This window comes from Brassica napus, chromosome C2, assembly GCF_020379485.1.
Source record: "Brassica napus cultivar Da-Ae chromosome C2, Da-Ae, whole genome shotgun sequence".
Classification (NCBI taxonomy): Eukaryota; Viridiplantae; Streptophyta; class Magnoliopsida; order Brassicales; family Brassicaceae; genus Brassica; species Brassica napus.
The window spans coordinates 54,592,831-54,605,928 of record NC_063445.1 but is presented as its reverse complement, the minus strand read 5'-3'; positions in this window follow the sequence as shown (position 1 = coordinate 54,605,928).

Below are 13,098 nucleotides of genomic sequence, written 5' to 3'. Positions count from 1 at the left end.
TATTTATAAAGATACAAACCTATAGTCGACGAGAAGCATGTCTTTTATCAGTCCAGATTTGTTCAGCGATATGATCTCACACAATCTTCATATAAACTCCTGCCGATGTGTTTTGGTTCACTTGTTCATCACTCTCATCATCTGAATGATTGTTCACATTCGAATGTGAATGAGTAGTGTCCCCCCCCCCCCACATCAAATTCTTCGAAGTCAATATCTTTAATTTTGTTCCAACGAATAAAGTTGTGGAGCCCCATTGTTGCAAATATAACCTTTCTTTGCGTTGAGATATCATACCTTGGAAATTCATTTAAAACCCTCCATTTTTGTTTCCAAACACCGAATGTACGTTCAATAACTGAACGTAGTGACGCATGCCATCTGTTAAACATTTCCTTGCTGTTTTTTGGAGGTTCATTATTAAAAAAATCTTGGAGATGATATCGCGTACCTTCTATTCTTTCTTTTCGATATGGAGCTAGATAACCACGCCTATTTGCATAACCAGAATCTACAAGATAATATTTTCCTTCTGGAAGATGAGGAAACATTGGATCCTCTCGCATAGCGGTGTCCAGCACTCTAGAGTCATGTGTTGATCCTGCCATTCCCACGAAGCAATATGTAAATAACATATCATGATCACAAATTCCCAAAACATTAAGGCTTTCTGTTCCCTTCCGGTTCACAAAACGTAATGCATCTCGACCTGGAGTCACCATTACTGGTACATGTTTCCATCAAGAGCCCCGACAAAACCATTAAAATAAGGCGAATACCGCTTGTCTCCATGTAAGCTATTTGATATTGCTTCAAACTCACGAGTTGTTCTTGGTCGTAGATAGTCAACTGCCAATTGTACCACTGCTCCAAGAACATAGTGAAATTTTCTGCATATAGTCTCTTGCGCATGGCCAAATCTTAAACCAATGTCACGTTGAGTGTCGTTTTGGCCACACAAAATCAAGAAAATTGCAACGCTCTCATCCACTTTGATATTATTTGACTCTTGTAATTCATACTTCGTTTGAAGAACTTTGCATAAACGAATAAAGGCTTCTGAACTCATGCGGATAAGAGTACGACATGAAACTTCGTTATGGTAGATTTGGCCCCGTATCAACTTCCAACCATTTCCCCAATCTTTGTTCATTGGTTCTTTAAAAAAGTTTGTCTTGTAGTACTCTAATATAGGATGCATGTACCTTTGGAGAAACTCTTCTTCTTCCAATAACATTAGCTCCATCAACTCATCTTCATTTAAGTTTTGAATTCCACGTGAACGTAATCCTAGGATACGAAGTTCCTGCAAATATTTACATAGATATTATTATTTAGAGATAAAGAAAATAAACTCAAGTGCTCATAAATAAATAATTATCTTTATAAAAAGAAAACATGCAATAAAGCTTCAAAGCACTAAAAAGAATATCTGTAAACACCAAAACCAAATTCTTAAAGTCAAAACTTATATAATAAAGTATTTCTAGAAAGCTTACACGAGGCCATCATCATTGCTTTCATTAAGTAAATTGACAAAACTTGTTGGTTCTCTATGTGGCTCTTCCAATGCAGTGGAGTGCACACCAAGAAAACTCATGTAACCACCTCCAGTATTAGCTCCTATTGCAGTACTTCCACCCGTTCTAACACTCTGAAAATGGTTTTGACTTGTCGTCAACAAATCAACCTGATTGCATGGACTCCCATGTCTGTCTATGCCAAGTAAACTCTCCATATATTTGATCTTAATTTCTTCATTCTCCAATTTCACAAAGGCTTCACGTATATCAGCATCATTCTTTAACAATTTATTTGCTGCCCACCAAAATACCCCAAGCTGTTCTATTGGTAACTTTTCTAGAACTGATGTTGTTCTATTGGTAACTTTTCTAGAACTGATGTTGCATCACCATATGTTATCTTTTGAATTTTTCTTGATCATAGTTCTTCTAAAAAATCTTGCCGAGTATCTACGACACGCTGAAATCCACTCTCCACCTGTGTTTCAAAACTAGTTTTTCTTCTTGCAAGACGACGTGACGACATGCTTTGGATTGATGGGTTGCATCCTTGATCACTAGTAAGATCCACTATTGGTTCAGCAGTTTGAGTTTCTTGCAGTTGGTCCACCATTGTTATGCCATCAACATCTAAAGTAGGTTGAACTTGCTGGGGTTGTAGGCCAAGCATATGTGGTGAATAACGTTCATCTTCATCTTCACCAAAAATTTGATCCAACAAATCTTTAAATGGCAAAGGCTTCTTTTGCAAAACATGAACTAGTCTTCCTTTAGTTCCTCCATATTCCTGTGAATAATAAAAATTAGTATAAAACAAATATATCTAAAATAAAGTAATTATATATGATATACAGTAGATAATTACCGCAATCCGATCACTCCACCAAGTTTCCACCATATCTATTTGTCCAGAAGATGGATCAACAGCAACACCGGTGCGTTTTACCAATTGACTGTGAATATTCCAAAGTTTACGCAAGTAACCAATTTTGCTAGTTATCTCTGGATCCCAAGAGATCTTTTCACCTATCAGCTCGAAGTATTTTTTTTCAATTCTTTTTCTTGCTGCCACATCTGGCATTCTACTACGGTAGTCATCGGCTTTTAACTCCGCAATGACGAGTTCAAGCATAACTTTACAATTCTTATCCTTCCACAGATACTAAAGTATATATGTATTCTTATAATTAATTCACATGTTTTATAGTAATACAACAATGATTTAATAAGAAAAAAGTGCAAATATAAATACATGTCCTTCACGAGTTGTTCCGCCATCAGTCGTGGTTCTTGCCTCACCACTGGATTGACGTCCACGACGTTGTGATCCGCTAGTGTTTCTTGAACTTGACATGATATCTAACAGGCACACATAAAATATTCATTTATTTTCTATCTTAATACTGTGTATTATATACATATAACTTTCTCTTAAAAATTGTAAGAAAAAAGTGTGTACCTCTTGCTGTAAAACTTTAGTTGATTGTATTAGGTTATGTGAATAGAATAATTCTCACATATATAGTGGAAGCAAGACGTGAAAAGAGTCAAGAAAAATGTTAATTTTCTGTATAGTTCAACTCACGTTAATAGAGATTTGCCATTTTTTTTTATTTTCCATTTTGTTCCTTGCCAATATTGATAGGGAATATTTTTCTTCTATTATTCCTTAAATAAAGAGGAATGAAGAGGAATTGTATGTGTTCCTTATATATCAAAAGTTACTTGTGAATGGTGAAAAAAAAAAAGAATGAATAGGAATGCAGTGTTCCCTCTCGTTCCATTCCTTCTTAGCGGTCACCATTCATACCCCTAATGTTCAATGTATTGAGTTGATTATAAGTTTTTCAAACTTTTGTACTTTTTTACCACTAAAGTCCATAAAGTATCAAACTTTACATTATTCATCCCAACTTGTATTGAATTTAGTGTTCTTTAGACAACGAGAGACAACGAGAACTTGGTTTTTACATAATTCTCAAATAGTCTCACAGACATTTCCACAAGAAAGAGAGACGTCACATGTTTTGATTTCATTAGTACCACCACTGTATCCTTGCAATACTTGCTTCATCTCTAATAGCACTTGTAGTTGTAGGTAACAATGTTAGGCAAGGATGTATGCTTCAATCTCATATGGAGTGTGACTACTATATCCTTTTGGTTATGACTATTTTTCATGCATCAGTGTGTTTTCAAGAGAGTAGATGAATCCGAACAGAATCCACTTAGTTATGAGGCGTTTGGTTAAGTGTTAACTTCAGAGAAGATGAGCATGTTTACATTCTTTTTAGAACAAATACTCTAGTAAGAATTTAACATTCTTGCAATATTTTAATATTTATTCTAATATATGTATTTTGCTGACCTATGGCTCCTATAAATATGTAAGTCGTTTGTAAAGAGATATAATAATCTCTCTCTTTCTCTCATGTTTCCTAGCCATAACACTAATTTAGACGAGCACGATTACGATGTTAAACCAGCAAATTAAGATAGACATTAACTCAGTTGAGTCTTAGGTTAGACCTTAATCTATCATCTACCCTAAATAAACAAGTTCACACTTGGATTCCAATGAAACATTCCATAAAGAAGAGAAATCAACTTAAGTTCATCCGATTTTTACAAACAACTCTTTGATTCAAAATTATGCCGACAAATTTTCCCACTCACAGAGTACCCACCGCTGACTGATGCAAAGATTTTGCAAAATATAGATATTTTGCAAAATATAGATACCATCAACAAACTCACTTCTCAAATAATAATATAGATTGGTTGTTAATACAAAATTTCACATTTAAAAAATAATTTTTACTTATATTTTACTTATATTTTTATTGATTTTTATTTATATTTTTATATAATTTTATTAAATTTTATATATAAACAAAAGTTGTATTTATTTGATAATAATAATAATAGTAAAAACATTAGTATTGTTTATCTATACTATTATTTATGAGGTATTTTTTCTTATTTGTCGTACTTTCCATTAGTTTATTAATAGTTTTTAGCTGAGTTAATAATTAATTAATTTAATAATATAACTATAAAATTTGTAATTAGATATATAATTTTTTTTTTGCTTATTTGTCATGTTCTCCCGGATTTTAGTTAATTTTTCTTATTCGTCATTTTTATTAGGTTTAGCTTAGTCAATAATTTATTATTAGTTTTTAGCTGAATTATTAATTTATTAATTTAAATAGTATAACTATTTCAAGTTTTGTAATTAGACATACATCTTTTTTATTAAAAAAAATTGTAACTTTGAAGAGTTATGACCGATTCTTATTATTCTGTTTTAAAATCATATATGCTAATGGATAATTTTAAATCATATTTTTTACTGGACGTGGAACATAATATATCTTTTATTATAGTTTATAATTTAATGATAGTATAGATAATGTGTAAGTGATATTTATCTTAGTCTATGTCGTATTATAGTTATAATAGTATGTATAGACATGTCAATTAGGGCCGAAGCCCGCAGCCCGAGCCAACCTACACTAAAAATTATCGGGCTTGGGCTTAGTTTTATAAACCCAAAAAAATCAAGCCTTTCGGGCTAAGCCCATTTGGACTTTGGGTATTTTGGGCCTAAGCCCATTTGGGCTAGGACCGGTCCGAAAACCCGAAATTTTATACTTCAGCTTAAATATTATCATTCTTGAATCAAAATCATTATTAGTATTGATATATTATTTCAATATTTTTATCCAACACTCTAATAAAACACATATAAAAGTTGTTAATGCACTTTATTGTTTGATCATTACAAGTGTCACATTTTATATTTTGCAAATGTACATTCTTCTTTTATGTATAACATGTTTTTTGTTTCCAAATACAAATTATGAAACGTTTGACCATCTTTATCATAAATTTTGCTTTTTACATATTTAGTTTTAATTTATTTTTTATTATTATTTAAATCTTATTAAATTTGATTTGTTTATAATATGTTTTTAAATCATACGAAAAAGTAAAATATTTTTGATAAAGAACAAAAGTTTAAACTTACTTTATATTTTAAAACTAAAAAATGAAACTGTTTTTTTTAATGAAAATTCACATATATTAAAACGATAGAAGTGACAATGACAAATTATTTTCGAAAATGCCAAAAAAGTCCGAAAAGTCCTATAGCCCTACAAGGGCCGGACTGGGCCGGGCTTTGAATTCTGGGCCCAAAATATTTTCGGGCCGGGCCGGGCTCAAATGTCAACGGGCTTAGCGGGTTTGGCCGGGATGGGCCGGGCCAGCCCGAATTGACACCCCTCTGTATGTAAATGCTAATACATAGAAGCCGACTTTATCTTGGTATCCATCTTAATAATGTCTTATAATAATTTGTCGACTTTAGGCTATGATAGTATATATTCTCATCATACATTTGATGGGAAATACATACAAAACTTACAGAACTTCATCTTCAAATAATACTAGATTTTGCCTAGCACGTTCGTGTGGATAAATTTTTATCTTATACATTTTCCTTTGTTATTAATTGTTATTATATACTAATATTTTTTTAGTTTGGTACAGTAAATTCATAAATATAAGATAATCAAATAGAGAAACTCCTTCAGTATATATATATATATATATTTAAAATTTCTACAGTTTGTATACACTACATTTTAAAATTTTATTTAGTTCTACTATAGAAAGGATATTTGTTCAGGATAATTTATAATTTCATGTTGTGTTTAAAGTATACTTTAGCATTTTTATTATTTTAGTATATTGTGAGATCTTATAAGTAAATACATTTTTCAGTTTAAGCAATTTGGTTCGATTGTTTTAGTATATTGTATACATAGAACATCTATCATATTATTTTAGTATATTATATTAGTTTTAGTATATTATATTTTAAAAAGATGACAAAATCATATTATTTTAGTATATTATAGTAATTTAACAATTTAATATAATTTTCATTTTAATTCATATATTACAAATTATAAAATTCATAAAAATAGCATATAATTTTATTTTTGTAATAAAATTTTATTTAAAATTAATTTTTAATAATATTATATTACTAATTACGAAATTAATCATGCATTAATTTAAAAATATATTTAAAAATTTAGTAAGATTTTGTTAAATTTTTCTCTAACAGGTTTCGTAATAATATTAATATCTTTATAATTATTAAGAATTTTTAGAAATGTTGTATATTTAATAGATAATGTGAATAATTAAATAGAGGTAATTGATGAAATGGACCCAGTATGACTTTTTATAGTAGATAAAAATTGTACTTCTCTTTTAATAGAGAAAATGAAACACTTTCAAATGTTGTCTTTTTGAAAAAGAAGATCGTTTCAATTTTTCTTATTAGAGATATTGAGCCGGCTAAAGATTGCTATAAAATTAGAGAAAAAGTGTTGATACTTTGGAATCATGAAAAATCAAAATTTGTTTCAATTGAATTGGTGTTGGTTAATACCTTTGTAAACATATTAACTTATTTCGTTATTGATTCACGTTAATTATATGATTTGGTGTTAGTCACTTATTTTTCAAATTTAATTTGTAGGGAACTAGGGCTCATGCATCTATTGATAAATGTTCTTTTGGTGACTTGTCTTTTGGTAATTTCCTAATTAAGTTATCTCATAAGGATTCTTTTATTCTGCATAATTTCACTTTCGTGATTATACCATAAAATATAGAGTGACTCTTCTGGTTTTTAAGATAAAATTTCTGTAGATCAACCAAAATCATACCTTGTGATGATTTTCCATAAGAGTTAACACATAATTATTTCAAGGGATTTAAAAAAAATATTGGAACGTCAATACAATAGAAAAAAAAAATTTAGTCGGTGTATTTTCTATATCATATTAATTTTTTTATTGATGTGTCCTATTTATGATATGTTTGTTCACAAGTTCTTCTTTCTAATGCCGGCGTGTCTTAGTGAGATTATATGGAGTGTGAACTTCCTAATTATATATCGAAAATGAAGGGTATACATAAGTTCAGTCCCATGATCAGTTGAATTACTTGAATACACACTTAACATTAAATTTTAGACACTTCTGGCTTACTAATATGAGATTTGTGCATTAGTGTATCAAAGATAACTTGCAGGACAAGAAGTAAAGCTTGTGGACCAAATATGAGTGATGTAACCGTCGATTCATTATTGAGCAACCAAAACAAACATATACTTTTGATATTTTTCTCATAAATGTTGCTAAGCATTCAACAAAGTAGAGAGGACTCGCTCTTCCCACTTGATGTCACAGTTTCATCATTCCTCTGGTCTTGATCTTTTTTTTGGTATATATACGAAGTCACAAACGTCAAAATCTTAGCCTTTTCCCTAATACAATAGGGAGAAGAGAGAATGAGATTGGGATATAAATTTTCTATTTTCATTTCATCTGTTATCCTTGTGTAAATGCTCAGAGAACTCTTATTGATTCTTCTTCCCATTTTATGAAAGTTGTGTTGAGAATTTGCTAAAAAAGAAAAAAAAAATCTCTGTTAAGACAAGAATCTTCTTTTTTAGATATCATCATCAGAAAAACACTCATAGGCATTTTTTAAATTTTGCAAATGTACATTCTTCTTTTATGTACAACATGTTTTTTATTTCCAAATACAAATTATGAAACGTTTGACCATGTTTATCATAAATTTTGCTTTTACATATTTTGTTTTAATTTATTTTTTTATTATTTAAATCTTATTAAATTTGATTTGTTTATAATATGTTTTTAAATCATACGAAAAAGTAAAATATTTTTGATAAAGAAGAAAAGTTTAAACTTACTTTATATTTTAAAACTAAAAAATGAAACTGTTTTTTTAATGAAAATTCACATATATTAAAACGATGGAAGTGACAATGACAAATTATTTTTCGAAAAGGCCAAAAAAGTCCGAAAAGTCCTATAGCCCTACAAGGGCCGGACCGGGCCGGGCTTTGAATTCTGGGCCCAGAATATTTTCGGGCCGGGCTGGGCTCAAATGTCAACGGGCTTAGCGGGTTTGGCCGGGACGGGCCGGGCCAGCCCGAATTGACACCCCTCTGTATGTAAATGCTAATACATAGAAGCCGACTTTATCTTAGTATCCATCTTAATAATGTCTTATAATAATTTGTCGACTTTAGGCTATGATAGTATATTTTCTCATCATACATTTGATGGGAAATACATACAAAACTTACAGAACTTCATCTTTAAATAATACTAGATTTAGACTAGCACGTTCGTGTGGATAAATTTTTATCTTATACATTTTACTTTGTTAGTAATTGTTATTATATACTAATATTTTTTTAGTTCGGTACAGTAAATTCATAAATATAAAATAATCAAATAGAGAAATTCCTTCAGTATATATATATATGTTTTTTAAATTTCTACAGTTTGCATACACTACATTTTAAAATTTTATTTAGTTCTACTATAGAAAAGATATTTGTTCAGGATAATTTATAATTTCATGTTGTGTTTAAAGTATACTTTAGCATTTTTATTATTTTAGTATATTGTGAGATCTTATAAGTAAATACATTTTTCAGTTTAAGCAATTTGGTTCGATTGTTTTAGTATATTGTATACATAGAACATCTATCATATTATTTTAGTATATTATATTAGTTTTAGCATATTATATTTTAAAAAGATGACAAAATCATATTATTTTAGTATATTATAGTAATTTAACAATTTAATATAATTTTCATTTTAATTCATATATTACCAATTATAAAATTTATAAAAATAGCATATAATTTTATTTTTGTAATAAAATTTTATTTAAAATTAATTTTTAATAATATTATATTACTAATAACGAAATTAATCATGCATTAATTTAAAATATATTTAAAAATTTGGTAAGATTTTGTTAAATTTTTCTCTAACAGGTTTCGTAATAATATTAATATATTTATAATTATTAAGAATTTTTAGAAATGTTGTATATTTAATAGATAATGTGAATAATTAAATAGAGGTAATTCATGAAATGGACCCAGTATGACTTTTTATAGTAGATAAAAATTGTACTTCTCTTTTAATAGAGAAAATGAAACACTTTCAAATGTTGTCTTTTTGAAAAAGAAGATCGTTTCACTTTTTTTTATTAGAGATATTGAGCCGGCTAAAGATTGCTATAAAATTAGAGTAAAAGTGTTGATACTTTAGAATCATGAAAAATCAAAATTTGTTTCAATTGAATTGGTGTTGGTTAATACCTTTGTAAACATATTAACTTATTTCGTTATTGATTCACGTTAATTATATGATTTGGTGTTAGCCACTTATTTTTCAAATTTAATTTGTAGGGAACTAGGACTCATGCATCTATTGATAAATGTTCTTTTGGTGACTTGTCTTTTGGTAATTTCCTATTTAAGTTATCTCATAAGGATTTTTTTATTCTGCATAATTTCACTTTCGTGACTATACCATAAAATATAGAGTGACTCTTCTGGTTTTTAAGATAAAATTTCTGTAGATCAACCAAAATCATATCTTGTGATGATTTTCCATAAGAGTTAACACATAATTATTTCAAGGGATTTAAAAAAATATTGGAACGTCGATACAATAGAAAAAAAAAATTAGTCGGTGTATTTTCTATATCATATTAATTTTTTTATTGATGTGTCCTATTTATGATATGTTTGTTCACAAGTTCTTCTTTCTAATGCCGGCGTGTCTTAGTGAGATTATATGGAGTGTGAACTTCCTAATTATATATCGAAAATGAAGGGTATACATAAGTTCAGTCCCATGATCAGTTGAATTACATGAATACACACTTAACATTAAATTTTAGACACTTCTGGCTTACTAATATGAGATTTGTGCATTAGTGTATCAAAGATAACTTGCAGGACAAGAAGTAAAGCTTGTGGACCAAATATGAGTGATGTAACGTCGATTCATTATTGAGCAACCAAAACAAACATATACTTTTGATATTTTTCTCATAAATGTTGCTAAGCATTCAACAAAGTAGAGAGGACTCGCTCTTCCCACTTGATGTCACAGTTTCATCATTCCTCTGGTCTTGATCTTTTTTTTGGTATATATACGAAGTCACAAACGTCAAAATCTTAGCCTTTTCCCTAATACAATAGGGAGAAGAGAGAATGAGTTTGGGATATAAATTTTCTATTTTCATTTCATCTGTTATCCTTGTGTAAATGCTCAGAGAACTCTTATTGATTCTTCTTCCCATTTTATGAAAGTTGTGTTGAGAATTTGCTAAAAAAGAAAAAAAAAATCTCTGTTAAGACAAGAATCTTCTTTTTTAGATATCATCATCAGAAAAACACTCATAGGCATTTTTTAAATTTTGCAAATGTACATTCTTCTTTTATGTACAACATGTTTTTTATTTCCAAATACAAATTATGAAACGTTTGACCATGTTTATCATAAATTTTGCTTTTACATATTTTGTTTTAATTTATTTTTTATTATTTAAATCTTATTAAATTTGATTTGTTTATAATATGTTTTTAAATCATACGAAAAAGTAAAATATTTTTGATAAAGAAGAAAAGTTTAAACTTACTTTATATTTTAAAACTAAAAAATGAAACTGTTTTTTTAATGAAAATTCACATATATTAAAACGATGGAAGTGACAATGACAAATTATTTTTCGAAAAGGCCAAAAAAGTCCGAAAAGTCCTATAGCCCTACAAGGGCCGGACCGGGCCGGGCTTTGAATTCTGGGCCCAGAATATTTTCGGGCCGGGCTGGGCTCAAATGTCAACGGGCTTAGCGGGTTTGGCCGGGACGGGCCGGGCCAGCCCGAATTGACACCCCTCTGTATGTAAATGCTAATACATAGAAGCCGACTTTATCTTAGTATCCATCTTAATAATGTCTTATAATAATTTGTCGACTTTAGGCTATGATAGTATATTTTCTCATCATACATTTGATGGGAAATACATACAAAACTTACAGAACTTCATCTTTAAATAATACTAGATTTAGACTAGCACGTTCGTGTGGATAAATTTTTATCTTATACATTTTACTTTGTTAGTAATTGTTATTATATACTAATATTTTTTTAGTTCGGTACAGTAAATTCATAAATATAAAATAATCAAATAGAGAAATTCCTTCAGTATATATATATATTTTTTTTAAATTTCTACAGTTTGCATACACTACATTTTAAAATTTTATTTAGTTCTACTATAGAAAGGATATTTGTTCAGGATAATTTATAATTTCATGTTGTGTTTAAAGTATACTTTAGCATTTTTATTATTTTAGTATATTGTGAGATCTTATAAGTAAATACATTTTTCAGTTTAAGCAATTTGGTTCGATTGTTTTAGTATATTGTATACATAGAACATCAATCATATTATTTTAGTATATTATATTAGTTTTAGTATATTATATTTTAAAAAGATGACAAAATCATATTATTTTAGTATATTATAGTAATTTAAAAATTTAATATAATTTTCATTTTAATTCATATATCACCAATTATAAAATTTATAAAAATAGCATATAATTTTATTTTTGTATTATTTAAAATTAATTTTTAATAATATTATATTACTAATTACGAAATTAATCATGCATTAATTAAAAAATATATTTAAAATTTTAGTAAGATTTTGTTAAATTTTTCTCTAACAGGTTTCGTAATAATATTAATATCTTTATAATTATTAAGAATTTTTAGAAATGTTGTATATTTAATAGATAATGTGAATAATTAAATAGAGGTAATTGATGAAATGGACCCAGTATGACTTTTTATAGTAGATAAAAATTGTACTTCTCTTTTAATAGAGAAAATGAAACACTTTCAAATGTTGTCTTTTTGAAAAAGAAGATCGTTTCACTCTTTTTTATTAGAGATATTGAGCCGGCTAAAGATTGCTATAAAATTAGAGTAAAAGTGGTGATACTTTAGAATCATGAAAAATCAAATTTGTTTCAATTGAACTGGTGTTGGTTAATACCTTTGTAAACATATTAACTTATTTCGTTATTGATTCACGTTAATTATATGATTTGGTGTTAGTCACTTATTTTTCAAATTTAATTTGTAGGGAACTAGGGTTCATGCATCTATTGATAAATGTTCTTTTGGTGACTTGTCTTTTGGTAATTTCCTATTTAAGTTATCTCATAAAGATTTTTTTATTTTGCATAATTTCACTTTCTTGATTATACCATAAAATATAGAGTGACTCTTCTGGTTTTTAAGATAAAACTTCTGTAGATCAACCAAAATCATACCTTGTGATGATTTTCCATAAGAGTTAACACATAATTATTTCAAGGGATATAAAAAAATATTGGAACGTCAATACAATAGAAAAAAAAAATTTAGTCGGTGTATTTTCTATATCACATTAATTTTTTTATTGATGTGTCCTATTTATGATATGTTTGTTCACAAGTTCTTCTTTCTAATGCCGGCATGTCTTAGTGAGATTATATGGAGTGTGAACTTCCTAATTATATATCGAAAATGAAGGGTATACATAAGTTCAGTCCCATGATCAGTTGAATTACTTGAATACACACTTAACATT